At 29.7% G+C, this 24,055-nt stretch overlaps 1 long non-coding RNA gene across 1 annotated transcript; it reads left to right on the top strand.

The window, feature by feature from the left end:
• The first annotated feature begins 8,581 nt into the window (after positions 1–8,581).
• LOC148202711 (uncharacterized) lies at positions 8,582–11,346 on the top strand. Its single transcript, XR_015784670.1, has 8 exons — positions 8,582–8,680; positions 8,908–9,011; positions 9,625–9,717; positions 9,950–10,098; positions 10,229–10,361; positions 10,700–10,824; positions 10,998–11,062; positions 11,145–11,346. It is a non-coding gene; the product is annotated as an uncharacterized LOC148202711 (long non-coding RNA).
• The last annotated feature ends 12,709 nt before the right edge of the window (positions 11,347–24,055 follow it).

The following is a 24,055-nucleotide window of genomic DNA, read 5'->3' as shown; positions in this document are numbered from 1 at the left end:
TTTATTTTTATGAAGTTAATAAAAGTATGGTAAAAAAAAAATTAAAATTTATGATAGGTAACAATAATAATAATTTCAAAGGAAGGAGTTTAAAAATTTAAGAATTTATTTTAAAAGTTAAAAAAAAATGAATGAATAGTAAATAGTAAATAGTAAATAGTGAATAGTGAATAGTGAATAGTGAATAGTTAAAAAAAAAAATATTAAAATAAATTGTGGAAGAGGACACTCCACGTAGAATCAATTATTCAGAGATAAGAATGGTGAATAAAAAAATAATTTTTGAATAGTAAAAATGAATAGTAAAAGTGAATAGTAAAAATGAATAGTAAAAATGAATAGTAAAAATTTTTGGCTATAAATAGCCAAGGGGGGGAGGATGAAGATTTGCACCAAAATTCTAGGGAAATTGTGAGAGGAGAGAGTTGGAGGAAATTCTAGTTGAAGAGGGGAAATTCTGGAAGTTTCTGGAGAACGGTTTGAGAAGAGGAACCTAAGTCTGGAATAGAGGTAAGGGGAGTTACATTTTGTTTGGTATTATTTTGAGTCTTGTATATGTTGCTTTTGGTTGATCTTAAATCTTGAGTGTGAAGTATTTTGTTTCTGTATGATTTTGAATTTTTGATGAGAACATGCTTTTGTGCTTAGATCCAAGTGTGATAGTTGTAAAATGTGATGTTGATTATGTTATGCATATGTATGCTATTAATTGCCTATGGATGGATTAGAAGTTGTCTAACCGGCTCTGCCAGATTCAACTTCTTGTTTCCCCATACTTTATATTGTTTTCCTTTTTCGTTTTTATTTTTGGAAGGATTAGAAGTTGTCTAACCGGCTCTGCCAGATTCAACTTCTTATTTCCCCAAATCTGTTATTATTCTTATTATTTAATTACGTTGTATTCTTGGAAGGATGAGAAGTTGTCTAACCGGCTCTGCCAGATTCAACTTCTTGTTTCCCCATACTTTATATTGTTTTCCTTATTCGTTTTTATTTTTGGAAGGATTAGAAGTTGTCTAACCGGCTCTGCCAGATTCAACTTCTTATTTCCCCAAACCTGTCATTATTCTTATTATTTAATTACGTTGTATTCTTGGAAGGATGAGAAGTTGTCTAACCGGCTCTGCCAGATTCAACTTCTTATTTCCCCAAGAGTTTTTATTAAGTTTATTTTAATGATTGTCAAACATTTGATTCTTCTCCGTTGACTATTTATAGTAAGATTTTATTATTGTTAATTTGTTTGTAATATATTTATCTTGTATGATTTCTGTGTTGAATGTATTTTATGATGTTAATATGAAATTATGAATCTGAACATGATATGAGTTTTATGAGGAGATTTTGTAATAGTATGACATGAGTTGAGGAAAATGAGCATGATATGAGTCTCATGGAGAGATTCTATATTGGTATGGTATTAGTGTATATGTTGATGTTGAGGGTCCTGTTGTTGGTGGTTATCCTGAAACTCTAATAATCTTCCAGTATCAATTAGAGAAGGATGTGTTATGTGGTGAGAGTAGTAGGAGGTCCTAGTCTATGTTTATAGACATTAATGGATTAACCTTGTGGGTGATATGATATATTATATTTGGCCAAAATTTTTGTTGTTGAAATCACCACAAGTGCATGACCACCCGAGACTTCCATCAACATTATATCCGGATAATAGAGTCTAGAATGATAATTGCATTTTACATGAATTTATGGTGAATGTATTACGTATAGCAATAGTGTAATGTTTTTCTTTGAATGTTGCATGGTAGCTCACCCTTACTTGTTTGTTTGTGCCGGAAAAATCTTATTTTTGCGATGATCGTATAATGTTTTTGTTATACGGGAGCAGATGAGGGAACGACGTCTGAACCAATTCAAGTGAAGGAGGAAGCAGCAGAAAAATGAAGAATATTTTAAGAAAAAAAAAATAAAACATAAATAAAATTAAGAGTGTTTTATTTATGTGTGAAATTATAATGTATTTCTAGTGTGAACTATGTTACTCCTAAATGGAGGATTGTAATATTGTACGATGTTTTCTTTATTAATGAAATAAATTTGGGTGTGAGATGTTTTATATTTTGGGGTGTTACAGTAAATGTAAGAACCTAAAAAATAGAATATTAGAGTTGATTGGTATTTTAAAATAACGAGATCGAGTATTTTAAAATTAAAATAATTTACTAATATAAATAGAATTTCTTAAACTTGTCTCTTTAATTAAAACACAAACTATTTTTCTAAAACTATTCGTCTTAGTTTTCTCTTCCTTCTCTCTAAGAAATCTTATTCCTCGATCATTTGTTTGACCATTAGGAAGTTTCTTTGAGATCACAGCTGAGTAATCTCTACTTCTATCCGATCAGTTTTTTGTTTAAAGCAAGTAAGTTTTTATCATTTTTCCTTTTATTTTTATCTATGATCATGTAGAGAAATATGTTTTTGCATGTATCAAAAGTGCTTATTTCTTGCTTTTTGGTCCATTTGAGATTTTAAGTGTTGATTTTGATCACCGATCGGTGAGTTGTAGGCTTTTCTAGAGTTTTCTTTTGGTGGAAAATATGGTTGGGAGTTCTTGGAGCTGTAAAAGTTCTTTTTAAGGTAAGGGAAGCTAGTGACCTTTCTTGATGTTATTTTAATTCATGATTTTAATTAGGTTGTGTTGAATTGGTTAAAAATAAAATTTTATCTACCTTTGTATGAATTGAGATTTGAATGCTTTAAAATAGTTAATTGATGCTTGATGCGATGATGAATGTTTTAGAATGTGATGAATCTGTTCGGATGTGTTGAATTTTGTGTTTTTGAAGTTAGTTATGTTAATTGAATTGGAATTAGTGAGAAGGTAAGGTTAGTCTCGGTTGTAAGTCATTCTGGTCTAAAATTGAAGGTTATAATAATTTAATTTTAGGCAAACTGGTCTAAGTGAAAAAATAATGTTTTAGTCTCTATGTATAATGAATTGAAACTTAATTGTGTTGTGATTTAGTAGAAAAAATGGTTTAGAAATGTATAATATACAATTGGTGATGTTTTTGGATGGTTTTTAGTCGTAAATTGAGGGTTTTGAGTAATGAAATTTTTGTGTCAATGTTTTGTGGCAATTTGAAGTAGTTGGGGTCTGTCTTTGAGTCTTTTGTGACTTGTTCATATCCCTAAGTTGCTCAAATATGAGCTAGAGCTTATGGAATTCAAGTTTAGTATCTAAAGTGTGGTTTTTGTGATTTTTGGATTGAAATCTTGTGGTAGAACAATTTAAGACAAGTTTAGGTTGGTTTATATACTTTTGGTTAAGTCCATTTTAGTTTAGAATATAATCTAGGAGTATTAGATGTTGGGAAATATGCATATATAGGATAGGTCATGGGTGGTTGAAGGGTGCAAATTCTGCAATTTTGGTGTTGTAGAATTATGTAGTCTTGTTGAGCAAGTGTATCCACTAAGCGAGTAGAACACTTCTAGATGAGCGAGTGTAGTCATTGCGCGAGCAAAACTCATTGTTTCTATATTTGCAGATAGAGTCATGCTGATTGAGCGAGTGGGTTGGCAGACACTTTTAGTTGAGCAAGCAGACCTGGTGATTGAGGGAAAATACCAGAATTTCAACTAAGTTTTTGTATACTTCTTCAGGTATGTTCAATGTCTGTGATTATTTGAATGATTGGCTTACAATGCTTATTGTGAAGTATGAATTGTTTTATAATATGAAATGGAAACAAGATTATGTATATGATTATGTATGATATATGATGATGATGAGTTTTGTATTTCTCTCTTATTTTTTTATGAAGGATAATTACATTGATAATTTAAGGTGTGTTTGGTATATTGTTGGCCGATTTCGACAAACGGACCGAATCGTTCAAGTAATAAACCGTGGTAAGACCAGGTATCGTTTTCCCAAGAGACTCGTAATACTAGATAATTGTGCGATTAACAACTCATCTAGACTCAAGAACATAACATCAATTAAGAATATGTGCAGAAACATAAGTAATTACAAGGTTGGACTTTGGTATTGAAGGCACTTGAAAATGGAAAAGACTAGAAATGGTATGAAATGCATTGTTAAGGCTAGTTTTCACCAATGCACTCTTGTGTATAACCAATTTCATCTCCTCTCTATCAATTTACTAAAATCAATCCACTAAAACACTCTAGCCCTAATCCCTTAGGTGAAAAAGCCTAGGTTTTCCTTATCAAACTCCAATCCCTTGGACAATCTAACAAGCAAACCCGCATTAAAGAGCTAGGATCTTAAGACAACATGTGAATCATCTTCCATCCCTAGAATCAATGACCACAAGGACTCTTATTTCAATTCAAGATTTCATCTTACGTCCCCATAATCCATGAAACCCCAAAATCAAGTCATGAACGTCCCCATTACATGCAAGCTTTAAGATCGGAAACAAGAATACTAGCAATTGATAGAAAAGGCATAATATATATATTCAAATCATTCAATAATTACACAAGATTCAAAAGCTACAACTAATCCCAACAAGATGGGTTTGGCTCTCCATTCCCATGGAGAGCCTTTAAGCTTACAAAATGGCCATGGAAGAAGATGAAGAACCCAAGAGGAAGAAGGGAGTGTTCCCACGAACCCTAGCAGCCCTCAAAGCTCTCCTCTGAGTGAAATCGCGCTTCCAAAGAACCAAAGACCCTTTCCCCTTCGCGTTTTAGGGCTAAATAAGCTGAATTTGAAACATCAGCAAAAGTCGCACCCGGCGCCCCATCAGTCGCGCCCGGGCGCGAACCCCTCTGGAAAGTCACGCCCGGGCGCCCCATTTCTCACGCTCGGGCGCGAAACTCTCTGGAAAATCGCGTCTGGCGCCCCACTGTCGCGCCCGGGCGCGGACCATCTAGAAAGGCAGCGTCCACTGAAATCTGGACGAGCGTCCTCTTCTGCATAGCTGGACGAGCGTCCACTGCTCTCTTCGCTGGACGAGCGCCCTGCCTGGCTGGACGAGCGTCCACTTCTCCCTGGCTGGACGAGCGTCCTCTTCTGCTTGGCTGGACGAGCGTCCACTTCTGCCTGGCGGAGCGTCCACTGAGTGTCTTCGCTGACGAGCGTCCGCTCGTGCTTCCACTCTGAACGAGCGTCCTCTTCTGCTTGGCTGGACGAGCGTCCACTTCTGCCTGGCGGAGCGTCCACTGAGTGTCTTCGCTGACGAGCGTCCGCTCGTGCTTCCACTCTGAACGAGCGTCCTCTCGTTCTCCCTTTGCTGGACGAGCGTCCTATTCTCCTAACCGGACGAGTGTCCTCTCTGTCGTCCACATGGCGAGCGTTCTTTCGCTGGTTGACGAGCGTTTCTGCGTGCTAACTTCTTGGTCCAAATCTATACATTGTTGAAGACTCTTCCAAGCTCATTTTTAGCTACAAAATAAGGGATTATTGATGAAAGTACATCAAAGTAGCCAAAAACACAATTATTCAAAAAACAAGACAAAAGAAGAGGATTTAACAAGTTATAAGTTAGAAAGGAGTTGATTTTGCTACTAAAATGATGCTTAGATAATGGTAAAATTTAGCATTATCATATATATTATGGAATGTTTGGTATGGTTTGGAACATGTGGTTAAATGGTTTCAAAGTTGTGAAAATGAGTTCCAAGATATTGGTATACTGTGTGAATGTGAAGTGATATCAACTGTTTGAAAATTGTGAAAATAAGTTCCATTGAGAAACTTCTTGTTGGTGGTTTCAAGTGTTGTTAGTATGAATGATCGGAGTTAAGCTAGGGTTTATCTTGACATTCTAATGATCATCCACGCTCAAGTAGAGAGTGATGAGTCATATCGTGAGAATAGTACGAGGTCTTAGCTTGAGGGGTCTTTCTCCATTTGGAAAAAGGGCATTTTAAGGACTAACCTGGTGTGGTAGCTTGAGGTAGTCCAGCTCTTCCACCACATTAGTGCAGGAACCTTTGCAACTCGACATTCCATATAATATTCAGATAGTCAGTCTAGGTCCTTGTATGTTAAGATGTTTAGGTTGATGTATGTTATATATATGATTCATGTATGCTATGTTATAAATGTTATATGACTTGTCTTGTATCTAGCTTACCCTTGCTTTTGTTCTTGTCTATCTATGTGTTGGTTTCTCTTTTGTGGTGATCACCTTAACGGTGTGAGCTTAGACAGACAGTACTTTCGGTTGTTCCAACGAGAGGTGAGAGCAAAATAGATGAGTCATTAAATAGGTTTACAAATGTAGATTTATGGGTTAAATATGTTTTTAGTCCCTAAACTATTGGCCGTTTCTGGTTTTCGTCCCTCTTCCAAAGTAAGGTACAATTTGGTCCTCATTCTTTAGAAAAACGTTCGTTTTAGTCCTCAAAATTTTGTTTTTAGTCCTTGTTTTAGTCCTCAAAACGTTCGTTTTTTCGACTAAAACGAACGTTTTTTAAAGATTGAGGACTAAATTGTACCTTACTTTGGAAGAGGGACGAAAACCAGAAACGGTCAATAGTTTAGGGACTAAAAACATATTTAACCCTAGATTTATTGTCTTCTTGTAAGTTTGTTTTCATCTAAGTGGTTTTATTATCATATATGTTACTTAATATTTTAGTAGTTTTATACTATTAAAATAGGATGTTACAATAAATGCAAGACATTTTAAAATCTATGTTAATTTGAAAATTGTTTTTGTACTTAGTTATATACCTCTAAAATTTGTGCATGAGTAGAGTGTGAACAAAATCACTTACTAAAAAAAAGATTTAGTTTTATAGTCCAACAAATAAGAGTGAAAGAGTGAAGAAGAAAGGAAATGCTAAAACTTTTAACCAATTAGGTTAACTTACATATACAAATATCATAATCCACCATAGTTGGAAAAAATTATAATTATTTGTGTTATCCTAAAACATAGTAATTACAAGTAAATGTTTTATAAAATAGTAAACGCAAAACACTTTAATCTAAAAAATGTTTTCTTAATCTTAAAAATGTTGAACGATAGACGTTGAAAGTCTATTTTGCGGTGTGAGAAATGCAGAATGTTCTAATATAGGGGATTTTACCTTGATTAAAGATAATAATGGACTAATCTTGTGTATGGCAATGATTCTCTAAAGCAGTAGAGGCTAGCACAAGTGAAAGGTTCCTGAGATTTCACATCAATGTTTATATTTGGATAATTGAGTCTAGTGTCAACTGTTTGTGTGTATTTATTTGATTTATTGTATTTAATCAATGTATTCTAGTTGAGCGAGCAAAACATTTGTAGCTGAGCGAGTGTAGTGGCTGAGCGAACAGAACCCATTGTTTTCGTCTTCGCATAGCGAGCCTGTGCACTGAGCTACTAGTCTAGAACCTATTTTGATTATTTCTTTCTTTGTTTTCTGATAACTTTGAGTTATGCTTTAACTTTGAGGATGATGTAGAAGTATCTATTGTATTATGTGATGGTTTAAGTATGTATGATGCTTGATGTATGAATATGTTGGTGTATTATATGAATTGTTTCAATATCTAACTTACCATTTTTCTTGTAATTGTGTTTGTATGTATTTTTACTTCTTTTCTTTGCTATAATAATCCGGTGGGTATGAGTAGAAAGTGTTGAGGTTTCTCTGGAGATGGGGAACCGCTAATGTTTAGTAACATTAGTTAGTTACCTTGTATATAGTTTTGATTAGTTAATGTGTATATAAAATTACTTCATGATTATTTTGGATGACTATTAGAATTTTATAGTTCCTATGTGGATTAATCTTGTTATTATTAAAAATTGTCATAAGTATTATATAGTTTTATATTATATTTTGGGATGTTAGACATAAAATTTTATTGTAGAAGCCATTCATTTATTCATTAATATATTTTGTCTAAATTATTATTAAATACTACATATTTAGCCTTAGTACAAATAAATATATAATATTGATATTTATTACTTTAAGTAACAATAATTAGAATTTATTTTATTCCATATTTTTTAAAACTAAATACTTATTTCATTATAAAAACTTTTAAAAAGTTATTAATTTTATAGACAAAAAATAATTGATTAATTTAAATATTAATTTATAAACTATTAATTAATAGTCTTTAAAATAGTCACTATTATAAATAAAAAATTACAATTAATGAAAAATTTAGATACTAATTCTTTTGTACTCAAAACCTTGATAATTAATGTTGTGATAGAATATAATTAGTTATTAATTATAATTTTTTATTTATTATAAAGGCTATTATATAAACAAATTATTTATAATTTATAAACTAATATTTAAATTCTTTTGGTATTTTTTTACAAACACTAAAATTATTTTCATAGAGATTTAGATAGTTAATTTATTAATAATGATAAATAATCTCTTGAAGTTATCATATTATTTTAATTAAACTGATTATAGTTTCTTTTCTATCATATTATATATATATATATATATATATATATAAATCTTATGAATGAATATTCAATTAAGTATTATGAAACGTTTATTTGACTAAATTAATAATTTTCTTATTGAGTAAAATATTATTTAAAATTTTTAGAACTACAAACAGAGTGAAGAGACAGTGGGCCTCGGCTATAAAGCTAACCTAAAACCCTAAGTTTCACGCCTCATTCCTCTTCTTCGCTTACGCCGCTTCCTTTTGTCTTTCATATTTTGGTTTGGTTGGAAGTCTAAATGCAGAAGCTCTTCTATCACAGTAAGTTTAATTATGTTTATTTTTAACCATTTTTTTAACATATATGCATCTAACTACATTAACAAATCACTTCATTTATTCATCTCACAAGGAAAAAAAATAAAATAGTCTATCTATCTCAGAACAGAATTTAGAACTTACAATTTTTTAGACATTATGTTAGTTTATACCATCTTATTTACAAATTATATTTTCTATTGTTTAATATTCTGTGATTTTATTATCAGGTAAGAAGAGATCCAGCAACAAATGCATACATCAAAAATCAATGGCGGCTGCTGATCAAATAAAGATTTTATCTTTCACAGCAAAAACATTACATAATCATCACGTACATTCCTCTTCAGATCTACGTTTTAAAACTTGCAACACTTTAACTTATTAAATTAAGTTAAATATATTTTTTATCTCTTAATTATATATATGATTTTCTTTTTTAAATTTTAGATTAATTTAGTTTCTCATTTTTAAAATTTAATTTTTTTAACCAAATTTTATTAATTTTATTTGAGGTCTCAAATTTATTTAACAACTAACATGGAAAAGTTAAACATTATAAATAATATCTTATATGAATTAAATTTAAAGAAATTGAGTATATATTTTTGACAATTTTGTAATCATATTATAAAATTTTGACATTTTTGAGATATTTTTATTTATTTTTTTATTAGCAGAAAAATAATATTTTAACTTAAAGAATATGCTTTTATTTACTACAGGAGAATGGGAGAATTAGTAATGTATAACATTAATAAAATGTTCTTTTTTATTATCGATACACTACTACAAAATTGATTATAGCTTATTTAAATAGTCATGGTCATGGTATGATAAGATGTATTAAATGTATTTTTCTTTCGATAGCAAGTTGTTTTAAATATTTTATTAATTATTCTGACGTTCTCTCTTTATTAAGCATAAATTCTACATTTTTTAAGCAGAAAATGAGTCATTCGATTCAACATCCAATGATTTTCCATAGAGAACATGACAAATATGCAGAAAACGATGTGAAAGTTGATGGAAATGATACTGTAAGTTAGTTCACATTTTTGTGTTAGCAATTTTAATATGATTTAAGGCATTGTGGGAATTACTCAATAAGTGAATGATAGTTAATGATATTTTGCTGTAAAGTTGTTGATAAATGTAAAAGATGTTTAGAATTATTTGGTAAAATATTTTAAGTTCTTAACTTTTTTTTCTTGGTATTATATGTTGTGTTATATATTTATGCATGCTTATGAGAAAATTGTATCTTAGCAGAATGTGGGTGGCTTGGTTGAACGACTTCCTAGAAGCTCCCGTCAAAGGAAGCGAAAAAAATTATTGAAGATTCTAACGATTCAGTTATTCTCCCTAGGAAACCAGGGAGACCTAAAAAACACATTGTGAAAAGTGATTCAATTGATACTGTAAGTTGCTTCTTCCCTAAAATTTTAATTTATTTCCTTGATTGATACAAAAAGTTTTCTGGTGTTTTTTCTGCTTTTCTATCATAGCATAATCTGAATTCTTTCTTATGAGAAAATTCTATCGTAGCAGAATGTGAATAGTTTTGCTGATCGGCTTCGTGAAAGATCAAGTATAAAGAAGCCAACTTATATTCTTGATGAGTTAGAAGAAGATTCAGCAAACATGGGAACTCTACAGAAACAAAATTGAAAGAAGTGACACTGTAAGATGATTCTTTCTCTTTTTAGGTTCACAATTCTAATCTTATTTAAGTTTTACTTTTACTTTGATATGAGAAAATATTATGTAACTATGAAATGCCAACTGATAATATGAAGAGTCAGATAACTTATAATCTTTTTGGCAAGAAAACAATGGTAGAACTCATCACAAGTTTAGTAGGATTGCTAAGTGATACAGAAAGCTTAGTTTTTTTTCTTTCTGAACACCAGTTTGCCATGATTTTCTTACCATGTTTTTAAAAATGTGTCAGAGATATCTTATTCACAGATAATATTTTCTATTATTCCATCTTTTAAAATGTCTTTTTTTATCAATTAGAAAAGAAGAGATCCGGGAAATGTATACAAGTATGTTATCTCAATGCATAAAAAATCGAGGGATGCTGATGCTAATCAAATGAACGATGTCATCTTTCACAGCAAAAACATTACACTGTCTATCAGGTTAGTATGTAAAAATTACTGTATGTGTTGAAAATTTTGATCTTGCATGCGTTGAAAATTTTGATGTGAAAGATGAGTAGTGTGATACCTTATAACTGTGGGTAATGGATGATGTTGAAAAAGATTTTATTAGTTTGAGGTTACATTTTTTTATGATGTTTTCTGTAATGCAGTACTCTCGAAGAGTTATACAAAGTAAAAAAGTTAAGAATATGTAAATACATCATCGAGACATCAGGTGAGTAATAGATTATTCAATGTTGTGATTATCTACATTTATCTTTGTTTCTTATACTAATACTGATTAATTTTCTTTTCAGAAAACATGTTCAAGCTGCTCCTTTTTTAATTGTTCGAGTGTCTATTACTTTTATGTAATTTTTTACTAAATTTTTCATATGTTTTTGTTTCATTTTAATATGTTTGAAGAGAACAAATGATATTATTTGAGAGTACATGCAAAAGTAACTAAATCATGTTAAATGTATTCCGATTTTATGGCTTTTAATCTCAAGATATATTTTTTTATCATGCTAATGATATTTCTTTTCATACTCTATTTTTACTATAATATATTCATTATCATTTAAAAGCATGGGTAATAAAAGAACTTAATTTGATTATATATATTATTAATTAATTATTATGAAATGGTTTAATATATTCATTATCATTTACTTTTCTCATCAAAGCTTCATTTCAACATACAAGTGGTTTATAATGTTAAATAGATTAACATTAACACATAGTATTATGATTTCCGATTAACATTTTTGCTAAAAGTTCATGTATCATTGTATTAAGTAAAGATAAAAATAATAATCGTGTCTCATCAGGTCAGATTTAAACTTCTTTTGTTTACAAACCAAAGTTATTACTTTTCTTTGTAAATATTTTCTTTAACAATTTTAATTTAATTATTTCTGGAAGAGTGTAGATACAAAAATCAGTAATTAATACCGCATTTGTTTTTTTGTTATGTGCCAGTCTCAATGCTACATTAATGCTTCAGTGTTAAATTATTTAAAAATAAATTATTAATTAATGTATCAGATCATTTATTGTTTGCATTAAAATTTAAGTAATTGAAAAGATTTTGTGGAATAAACACAAAAGAAAAACGTAGTGATTATAAAAAATATTGAATTTTATCAAGGTTTTTTTCAATATTTATGATGATTTTAACTTCCGAAAATTATGATTCTCACAGTTATAAAAACCCTTAGGAAAAGCAATGTTGCTAATTGTTATGACGGGTATAAAAATTTTACCCTCTTTAAAGTTTAAACTATATTCGTGCAAAACTCTCTAATCACAGTTAGTATGAATATGCACATATTTCATCTAAATTATAGAGTATAGTGTACCAACAGAAAATAATCATTATGTTATTTTATATACCATTATGCTGATTGGGATTCATAATATTATGTTACAAAACAGCAGTATAGCTTATTCTATACACTATGTCACACAAATACATAATTTGCATCAAACAAAATAAAACTTTAATCGAAACTATAAAAAAAAAAGCTTAAAAAAGAATGAAAGATAATGTCTGCTGGAGTTCCATTTTGAATTCCAACGTCTGTTAGCATTAAACCAGTTAAATGTGAAAAGCAAGTTTTTAATGAAAAATGAGAATAAAGAAATAACATTGCATGTATATAATTTATTTTAATATAATTTCCTTTAAATTTAAGTTATTTACAGCTGTTGTATCTCATAAGTGAATTTGAATATGAACATTGCATGGATGCCATTTGTATCCAAACACCATGAATCAGTTTCTGTCCTAACAGTTCCTAACGTAATAACATTTTCTTGTGTCTGCATGTATCAGTTCTGCAGACCTTAAAAAAGTGTCAGCTTGGGCTGTTGAATCTAACAATCAATTTGGCATTTATTGATAAAATGACAATAATCTGTTGTACCAATCAAACTCACTGTAATTAAAACAGCTTTAATCATTTATTGATAAAATGACTAATAATACAATTAATATTGTAATGTCTTTACTGTGTGAAAGATCAGATAGTTGATTTGATTAGCAGCTTCATCTCTTGATTTTGATGCATCGAGATAACATACTTGCATCCATTTCTTGGATTTTTTCTTACCTGTTTGTAAAATCACAAATACATGAAATATTATTTCTGAATAACATCTCTCTGTGCAACAGTTTTTTAACACGTTATCAATTTTACATCCAGATATTAATCATAATGAAAATTGTGTTTGTTTAATTCTATCACAATAAGCAACAAATTATTAATATTATTAACTTAGGAACACGATAAACATATCTTGAAAGAACAAAAAACACAATAGAAAATAAAGAAAAAAACACATGAAATTCACAATCTATATTCAGAGAATTGCCTAGATGTTTTCCATGAGGTCCCAAACCATATTGATTGGTGTGTGGTTATATTCTTGAGTAAACGCCATCATTTCAAACTGCACATGAGCTTCGTTTTTTTTTGCATAACCAATCACAGTAAGAAATGTTGAAGTCATTCATTCTGACTGGATAACGGTAACACAAATAAAGTTGATAACAGATTTTGTAAGTCGAATAATTGATGTTTAATCTCATATATAGAAATGTATCAATGTAGGGAAGGGAATCCCAACAAGTATTTTTGAAAATGAAAGCAAGAAACATTCAAAAAAAAAGCATAAACTAAAGGCAGCATAAATAAATTCACTCGTGTAAGATGAAAGAGCACACCTCAGGGATTGAACTTCAACCAAATGTTTATCTGTTGAAAGAAAATATGAATAAGGATGAAAATTCTTATTCTAAGTGTTTTGATTGTGTTAGGTGAATGTTGGGTGTATTTATAGTGCACCAAGTAACCACAGAAAACTTTTGAAAACCACAGAGAAATAATTGCAATAAGCGAAGAAATAGCAGTGGTATAGATTTTAAGATAATTGAAGTTGTTTACACTTTGGCTTTTATGTATAAAACGTTAAAAGGCTGTAACGCACATTAATGAATTTGAATCTAAACATTGCATGGCTGCCATTTGTATTCACTGGCTATAATTCATCATAGAAAAGGACAATATTTTTTAATTATTTCCAGAAGACAGTGTCTGATGAGATAGCAATGCATGGATGCTTTTGTCAATAAAACATAAAACGTTGCAAACAAATAATAAATCACATCTATAATATTGTTATTATTAATTTAATCAAATATAAACTATTACACGTCATTCTCCAAACAAATAAGAACCGAATACATTGAAATTGTTAGATACATATAAATACATTGTAAGTTCTTTGAATGAACATCTAAACCACATAATTGTGGAAGCTGAAGGCACCATGTTGCATCAGATTTCAGATCCAATCTTGAAGGAGAGTGTGCTCTTAGATCATGTTTCCATAAAATTGCTGTCATAATTTACATTCTAACTCACCTTGTTAATTGCATTCTAATATTAGTGCATTAAAGGACATTCATTCATTAATCCATTTGAGAGTGTAATTTATCATTATTTCAAGTTTTGTTATTCTTGAAACCTACTCTATTCATGGCTACGTATCTATTATGTTTATTCATCTACTATCTTATGCTGTTTACAATAATTTCAATCCAAACATCTGACTCATGGGTATTGCTTCTAATTTTGTAAAATATATTATAAAATTACAAATAATAGATATTCATCCTTTCATATAGGATTTTCAAAATTACAAATACAATTCATTAGTCAGGTAAATGGATCCAATTAATTATTGAATAAATTCAATTAATAAGGAATTTTAACCAATATATCTAACAAAATCCATAATATTAATATAAAAAAGTATTAAATTGATTAAAATAATTATCAAATTTCATTAATACAAGCAGCTGTAAAGAATAGGTTGCAAGAACAACAAAACATAAAATAACAACAAATTACACTCTCATATTAATTAACACATTCATGGAACTTAATGTACTAACTACACAGAAAAACTTAATCAATTCACAATATTAAACAAAGTGAATTTCTCATATATACTATGCACTGTTAAAAAATAACTTTGGTGAATCATATGATGAAAATGCAACTAAGTTGCTATCTCCTCCACAATATTGCATCTCTTCTTATCTGTTTGCACAATAACTATTTATAAGGACATGAAATTAGCTCTTTTATGAATAAATAAGATAATGCCAAATTTGATATACATCAAATAAATTTGGAATATTCTTATATGATATTATGCTGCTAATAAAATATACATTTGATCTTTCACAGCAAAGACATTACATATTATACAAAAGCTCACTACCTTATTATATTAGCATCCAAGTCACTGCAACAGATAATGAAATGTTTATTTTTTAACGGGTAAGTTTTAATTCATTGAATAATTTATTAATATTATTATGACAAATACACTTTTATCTTTTTAAGTGATATTTGTTTAATGACATTGTTTAATATTTCTTACAAAAGCAAAGGTTTTATATATTTTCTTACTTAGATTATTGGGTTGCATTAAACTTGGATGCTACCATGATGAGTTTTTCTACATTATGTATTGTCTTTAATGTGAAAGATCGAATATTCACTTTATTAGCAGCATAATTCTTTGATTTTAGATATAATATAAATTTTTTATATATAATAGTAAAGATTGATAATGTTCTTAATTATTTTAATACTTTTTCTTGATATTTCATTAATTTATGGTATCAGTTGAAATATTTTAATTTATAAAATATCATACATTAATCAGATATATTAAAATTTAATTATATAAAACATGTGACTAATGGCTTGTACTCATAGTTTATAAAATATATTATGAAATGATGAAACTTTAACTTTTATATTAGTTATAATAGATTTTCATCCTTTCACAATAGGATTTCAAATACTACAAAGACAATCCGTTAGTTACATATTTTGATTCAATTAATTATTAATCCTTAAATTTGATTAATAATAAAATCTAATCAATACATGTGATAATAAATCAAAATATTTCACCAAATACATTAGTATAAAAAAACTATTAAATAAATTAAAATAACCATCAAATCTCAACAATGCATGTAAACATAGTTAATATATTTGAATAACAAGAAAATGTTAAAAAATAATTTTGATAAAGAAAATGCTGATAATACCTAATATAACCATCTCCTTTCCTCACAGTGGTGTTCCATCCATTATCTTGCTGCAAAATAGCATGGTTTAAAGGAAGGGATAACAGTAAATAAATATGACTTAAATAAATATTATATAATTTAAAGTGAGTTTCAAAATGATACTTATAACTTAATGAGAGTAAATAAATATGATTTGTAAATAATATACTTGTAATCATTTGTTGGATTTCTTTATCCTTGCAAAATCATGTAAGACCCATAAAAATATATATATATATATATATATATATATATATATATATATATATATATATATATTTATTTATAGTAGTAAATTTTAGTATTTTATTAGTAATAATAATTTTAATGAATGGAAAAATGTAAATTTTGGATATAAAATTATAGTAATTTTAGAAGGAAAGGTTCAAATTTTTGGTAACTTATTTAGTAAATTTTTTAAATTGAATAGTAAAAAGTAAATAGTAAATAGTAAAAAGTGAATAGTAAAAATAAATTTTCAGCATTTGGATTTCTTAGCATGGAAGAAAGTAGTAGGTAGAAATTAGGATCAGATTTGGTGAGAAAATGATTGAAATATTATTTTTAAATAATATTAAAATAATAAATAATATTAAAATATTAATGAATAGTAAATTTTTTTTTACTATAAATAACCATGGGAGGGAAGATTATTCTGCACCAAGAGAAGAGAAATCAAGTGAGAGAAAGTTAGAGAGAAATTTTTAGTTGCAAGAAGGGTAGAGGTTCTGAAAGGTTTCGGAGAAATAAATTCAGAGCAAGAGACGTCTGGAATAGAGGTAGGGGAGCTAACTTTTCTATGCTTTTATATTATGATTTAGTATTTCTATGCTTTTATATTATGACTTAGTATTGTTTTATTACTATTCATATCTTGAAATTATGTATGAATACTGTTAATGCTTACTGTATGTTTATCTATATTGAAATTCGGTGTTAATATTATATGCTGTTGTTTTGAATCTGTAAATAAGAAATTTGTTAAAAACTAGTTGAGGAACACTTTGGCTAAGGAAAGATTTGGTACTTAAGTTGTCCATTGTGACGCACCTCTCTTTCCTGGAAGTCTACTCGACAAGTTTTTAACTTAAATCTTATTGAACAGATTTTGTACTATTAAAATATTGTGCAATATATCTTGTTGGAATGGAAATGTCTGATGAATTCATTTTTGTGGTAGATATGGAATTATGAATTATAATTGTGATAATTGCATTTTATTATACTGCATTTGAATTTATGCATCTGAACATGTTATGGGTAGTATGGGGAGATTTTGTAAGGGTATAATGTGAGTTGAGGAATATTAGTATGGTATGAGTCTTGTGGAGAGATTAAATAAATGTTATGGTATTTGTGTATATGTTGATGTTGAGGGTCCCGTAGTTGGAGGTTATCCTGATACTCTAATAATCATCTAGTCTCAAGTAGAGAGGGATGAATTATGTGGTGAGAGGAGCAGGAGGTCCTGGTCTATGTGCCGGTTTTGGACATAGTGAGGGGATTAACCTTGTGAATGGTATGAAGTATTTTGAAAGTGTATTTGTAAAAAGAAGTAGAAGTCATTACAAGTGCATAACCTCCCGTGACCGCTCATCAACGTATCATCCGGATGAGTGTTTATTGGGTATTGTGGTGTCTATTGGGTATTGTGAGACGAGTGTCTAATAGGAATTGTGGTATGAGGGTGTCGAACATAATTATTATATGATGTTTATATCAAGGTAATTATACATGTTTTATAAATGATTTGTTGCATGTTAGCTCACCCTACTTGTTTGTGTTTGTTTTGTTTGGGTATGTGCGATGATCGTATAATTCGTTATACGGGAGCAGATGAAGGAATGTCGTCTGATCCAATGCCAATGAAGAGAGAGACAGAAGAATAAGTTAGAAGAATTCGAATTATATTTATGAGTTTATAGTTGAAATCTGAGTTTAAAACATGTGTAGACATATATTAACTATAAATTTATAAGTGTGAGATTACGGGATATTACCGTAAATGTAATGTTACAATATATAAATTATGAATTATCCAGCGTGAGATATTGGGATGTTACATTAATGGTATCAGAGCAGTTCGTCCTTAGGATGACCTCTGTGTTGTGGGTCTTCCGTGTCTTCTCTATGAAGAATTGAGTCTAAATGGTATAATTTACCATTTCCTCCAAGTCTAGATAGTAGAATATTGTATCTAACTACTTTTACGAGAGATGATTTTCCTTTCTTAATTCTCAAGGTTTTATGAAAGATATTAGAATTAGTTAAAGCCTTCATAGGGAGATATAATACTAGAGTTTGAGTTTCAAAGGATAAGTGAAGATGTTGGTGTTTAGAAGTTATGGTTTAAGATGTTTGCAGGACAAAATCAGGAGATCAGATATCTTACGTTTCACAAAAAGGAGTTGAGTTCAAAGGCTAGATTAAGAGAACCTTTGGATAAGCATGAATGTAGCAAGGTTTGAGAAATCAGTTTGGTTTAGTATATCAGTAACGTTAGAAGTCAGAAAAAAAAAAAAAAAAAAAAAGAGGAAAGTGTTGGTGAGAAACTGAGTGGCATTATGTGAGATTGGTAACATGGATTGATGTATCAGTGATGGTTGGAATCTGAAGAAAGAAAATGGTGGAAGATTTGAAGATAAAGTTTAAAATAAAAAGGGATAGAAATACTGAAGTAGATCAAGGATAAATCAAATATTAGACGAAGAAGAGTAGAGAAGTTGTATAAGGCATAAAAAGGACTGAGAGAAAGTTTAATAGGAGGAGAAATTTATAAGTTAAGAAAACACGAGGTCTTTAGAGAAGAATGAAGTATTGAAAGAATTCTAAGCTAAATGGATGATTAAAAGGAGATGGTTAGATTTTTTTCAATAAATGTATTAGAGATAAAATTTGAGAGTATGTGATTTTGGTATGATGAGCAGTGGAGAAAATCCAGGTACGAAAATTTTGACTTTCGGCTTATGCAAATTTTTGGTATTTTATGAGAGGATTAAAGGGTCATGATTTATGGTTGTAAATCTTATTGATTTTGGAATATTAAAGTTAGTAGAGGTAGTGTAGGTTGAATTGATATTATTATGAACATGACAAGATAAGGAAGAAGAAGAGTTTGGAAATAGATAAAAAGGAGGGTTGCAATGTGATTAGGGAATTTGGAATAATTAAGAAGTTGTAGGTTGTGATTGGAGAAATTTCATCAGGTATAGTTATGTGGTAGTATTCAAACCTCAATGGTGATGTAAAGGATGAGGATGAGTATTTTAGGGATGTCTGACCAATGCAAGTGAAGGATAGATATTGCAGTCTAGGGTATGATCGAAAGGATAGTTTGGTCATGTTACAATATGTTTTTAGAAGTTTATGGTCTTAAGAATTGTGAGTTGATTGTTGAACATTAAGTGTAGTTAAGGGTGAATGCAATATTACCGAGAATCAGATAAGTTCATCAAGGACGAGTGAAGGAAATGATGCATAATCTTAAGTGTGGAAGAGTTTCTATGGATGTTATAAAGCATACTCAATATAAGTAGTATTTTTGGACAAGTCCTTGTTAAATGGGTATAGAAAAGAAAACATAAGGATGAATTGTTTAGTAATAGTGTTTTGGACTCCGTGTAATCATCAGAGTAATTAGAAATTTTACGGAAAATAGAAGTATAGGGTAAGGTGGAGCAATCTAGTATAAAATTTTGGTAATCATAAGTGGCTTTTGGAGGCGTACGATTTCTAGGAGTAGAAACTGTATTAAATAATGGAAAGTTGTTACGGAAAAAGAATGATTCTTAGAGTTTAACAGGGTCATGGAAGTCTTAAATAGGGATCTATAAGGAGAATCACTTTCTTGTTATAGTAGGAATGAAAAGTTTTATGGAATCTTGTGATTAATAGTTTATGAGTGATGAGTTCTTTTAAAACATTAATGAATTATTTTGAGACTAGTGAGGTATGTTTAATGGTGATTTTCATGGGGCTAAAAGTGTCAAGTAAAAGTGTTTTGAAGGTTTATGATTTTAATTTTTTTCGTGAATACATTTCAAATTTGACATGCTAGAAATTTGATGCACAAAATAAGTAGAGTAAATGAATTTACAAGGAAACTAGGAGATAAGGTGAAATAATCATAACTTTATTTCGAATTTTTGAATTTTCGAGGACGAAAATTTTTTTGTGTTGGGGAGAATGTAAGACCCATAAAAATATATATATATATATATATATATATATATATATATATATTATATATTATTTATAGTAGTAAATTTTAGTATTTTATTAGTAATAATAATTTTAATGAATGGAAAAATGTAAATTTTGGATATAAAATTATAGTAATTTTAGAAGGAAAGGTTCAAATTTTTGGTAACTTATTTAGTAAATTTTTTAAATTGAATAGTAAAAAGTAAATAGTAAATAGTAAAAAGTGAATAGTAAAAATAAATTTTCAGCATTTGGATTTCTTAGCATGGAAGAAAGTAGTAGGTAGAAATTAGGATCAGATTTGGTGAGAAAATGATTGAAATATTATTTTTAAATAATATTAAAATAATAAATAATATTAAAATATTAATGAATAGTAAATTTTTTTTACTATAAATAACCATGGGAGGGAAGATTATTCTGCACCAAGAGAAGAGAAATCAAGTGAGAGAAAGTTAGAGAGAAATTTTTAGTTGCAAGAAGGGTAGAGGTTCTGAAAGGTTTCGGAGAAATAAATTCAGAGCAAGAGACGTCTGGAATAGAGGTAGGGGAGCTAACTTTTCTATGCTTTTATATTATGATTTAGTATTTCTATGCTTTTATATTATGACTTAGTATTGTTTTATTACTATTCATATCTTGAAATTATGTATGAATACTGTTAATGCTTACTGTATGTTTATCTATATTGAAATTCGGTGTTAATATTATATGCTGTTGTTTTGAATCTGTAAATAAGAAATTTGTTAAAAACTAGTTGAGGAACACTTTGGCTAAGGAAAGATTTGGTACTTAAGTTGTCCATTGTGACGCACCTCTCTTTCCTGGAAGTCTACTCGACAAGTTTTTAACTTAAATCTTATTGAACAGATTTTGTACTATTAAAATATTGTGCAATATATCTTGTTGGAATGGAAATGTCTGATGAATTCATTTTTGTGGTAGATATGGAATTATGAATTATAATTGTGATAATTGCATTTTATTATACTGCATTTGAATTTATGCATCTGAACATGTTATGGGTAGTATGGGGAGATTTTGTAAGGGTATAATGTGAGTTGAGGAATATTAGTATGGTATGAGTCTTGTGGAGAGATTAAATAAATGTTATGGTATTTGTGTATATGTTGATGTTGAGGGTCCCGTAGTTGGAGGTTATCCTGATACTCTAATAATCATCTAGTCTCAAGTAGAGAGGGATGAATTATGTGGTGAGAGGAGCAGGAGGTCCTGGTCTATGTGCCGGTTTTGGACATAGTGAGGGGATTAACCTTGTGAATGGTATGAAGTATTTTGAAAGTGTATTTGTAAAAAGAAGTAGAAGTCATTACAAGTGCATAACCTCCCGTGACCGCTCATCAACGTATCATCCGGATGAGTGTTTTGGGTATTGTGGTGTCTATTGGGTATTGTGAGACGAGTGTCTAATAGGAATTGTGGTATGAGGGTGTCGAACATAATTATTATATGATGTTTATATCAAGGTAATTATACATGTTTTATAAATGATTTGTTGCATGTTAGCTCACCCTACTTGTTTGTGTTTGTTTTGTTTGGGTATGTGCGATGATCGTATAATTCGTTATACGGGAGCAGATGAAGGAATGTCGTCTGATCCAATGCCAATGAAGAGAGAGACAGAAGAATAAGTTAGAAGAATTCGAATTATATTTATGAGTTTATAGTTGAAATCTGAGTTTAAAACATGTGTAGACATATATTAACTATAAATTTATAAGTGTGAGATTACGGGATATTACCGTAAATGTAATGTTACAATATATAAATTATGAATTATCCAGCGTGAGATATTGGGATGTTACATTAATGGTATCAGAGCAGTTCGTCCTTAGGATGACCTCTGTGTTGTGGGTCTTCCGTGTCTTCTCTATGAAGAATTGAGTCTAAATGGTATAATTTACCATTTCCTCCAAGTCTAGATAGTAGAATATTGTATCTAACTACTTTTACGAGAGATGATTTTCCTTTCTTAATTCTCAAGGTTTTATGAAAGATATTAGAATTAGTTAAAGCCTTCATAGGGAGATATAATACTAGAGTTTGAGTTTCAAAGGATAAGTGAAGATGTTGGTGTTTAGAAGTTATGGTTTAAGATGTTTGCAGGACAAAATCAGGAGATCAGATATCTTACGTTTCACAAAAAGGAGTTGAGTTCAAAGGCTAGATTAAGAGAACCTTTGGATAAGCATGAATGTAGCAAGGTTTGAGAAATCAGTTTGGTTTAGTATATCAGTAACGTTAGAAGTCAGAAAAAAAAAAAAAAAAAGAGGAAAGTGTTGGTGAGAAACTGAGTGGCATGTGAGATTGGTAACATGGATTGATGTATCAGTGATGGTTGGAATCTGAAGAAAGAAAATGGTGGAAGATTTGAAGATAAAGTTTAAAATAAAAAGGGATAGAAATACTGAAGTAGATCAAGGATAAATCAAATATTAGACGAAGAAGAGTAGAGAAGTTGTATAAGGCATAAAAGGACTGAGAGAAAGTTTAATAGGAGGAGAAATTTATAAGTTAAGAAACACGAGGTCTTTAGAGAAGAATGAAGTATTGAAAGATTCTAAGCTAAATGGATGATTAAAAGGAGATGGTTAGATTTTTTTCAATAAATGTATTAGAGATAAATTTGAGAGTATGTGATTTTGGTATGATGAGCAGTGGAGAAAATCCAGGTACGAAAATTTTGACTTTCGGCTTATGCAAATTTTGGTATTTTATGAGAGGATTAAAGGGTCATGATTTATGGTTGTAAATCTTATTGATTTTGGAATATTAAAGTTAGTAGAGGTAGTGTAGGTTGAATTGATATTATTATGAACATGACAAGATAAGGAAGAAGAAGAGTTTGGAAATAGATAAAAAGGAGGGTTGCAATGTGATTAGGGAATTTGGAATAATTAAGAAGTTGTAGGTTGTGATTGGAGAAATTTCATCAGGTATAGTTATGTGGTAGTATTCAAACCTCAATGGTGATGTAAAGGATGAGGATGAGTATTTTAGGGATGTCTGACCAATGCAAGTGAAGGATAGATATTGCAGTCTAGGGTATGATCGAAAGGATAGTTTGGTCATGTTACAATATGTTTTTAGAAGTTTATGGTCTTCAAGAATTGTGAGTTGATTGTTGAACATTAAGTGTAGTTAAGGGTGAATGCAATATTACCGAGAATCAGATAAGTTCATCAAGGACGAGTGAAGGAAATGATGCATAATCTTAAGTGTGGAAGAGTTTCTATGGATGTTATAAAGCATACTCAATATAAGTATTATTTTTGGACAAGTCCTTGTTAAATGGGTATAGAAAAGAAAACATAAGGATGAATTGTTTAGTAATAGTGTTTTGGACTCCGTGTAATCATCAGAGTAATTAGAAATTTTACGGAAAATAGAAGTATAGGGTAAGGTGGAGCAATCTAGTATAAAATTTTGGTAATCATAAGTGGCTTTTGGAGGCGTACGATTTCTAGGAGTAGAAACTGTATTAAATAATGGAAAGTTGTTACGGAAAAAGAATGATTCTTAGAGTTTAACAGGGTCATGGAAGTCTTAAATAGGGATCTATAAGGAGAATCACTTTCTTGTTATAGTAGGAATGAAAAGTTTTATGGAATCTTGTGATTAATAGTTTATGAGTGATGAGTTCTTTTAAAACATTAATGAATTATTTTGAGACTAGTGAGGTATGTTTAATGGTGATTTTCATGGGGCTAAAAGTGTCAAGTAAAAGTGTTTTGAAGGTTTATGATTTTAATTTTTTTCGTGAATACATTTCAAATTTGACATGCTAGAAATTTGATGCACAAAATAAGTAGAGTAAATGAATTTACAAGGAAACTAGGAGAT

The sequence above is a fragment of the Vigna umbellata genome, chromosome 3, assembly GCF_029865625.1.
Source record: "Vigna umbellata cultivar VRB3 chromosome 3, Vumbellata_1.0, whole genome shotgun sequence".
Classification (NCBI taxonomy): domain Eukaryota; kingdom Viridiplantae; phylum Streptophyta; class Magnoliopsida; order Fabales; family Fabaceae; genus Vigna; species Vigna umbellata.
The sequence above is the reverse complement of the archived record's forward strand: the minus strand, read 5'-3'. Positions and strand labels throughout refer to the sequence as shown.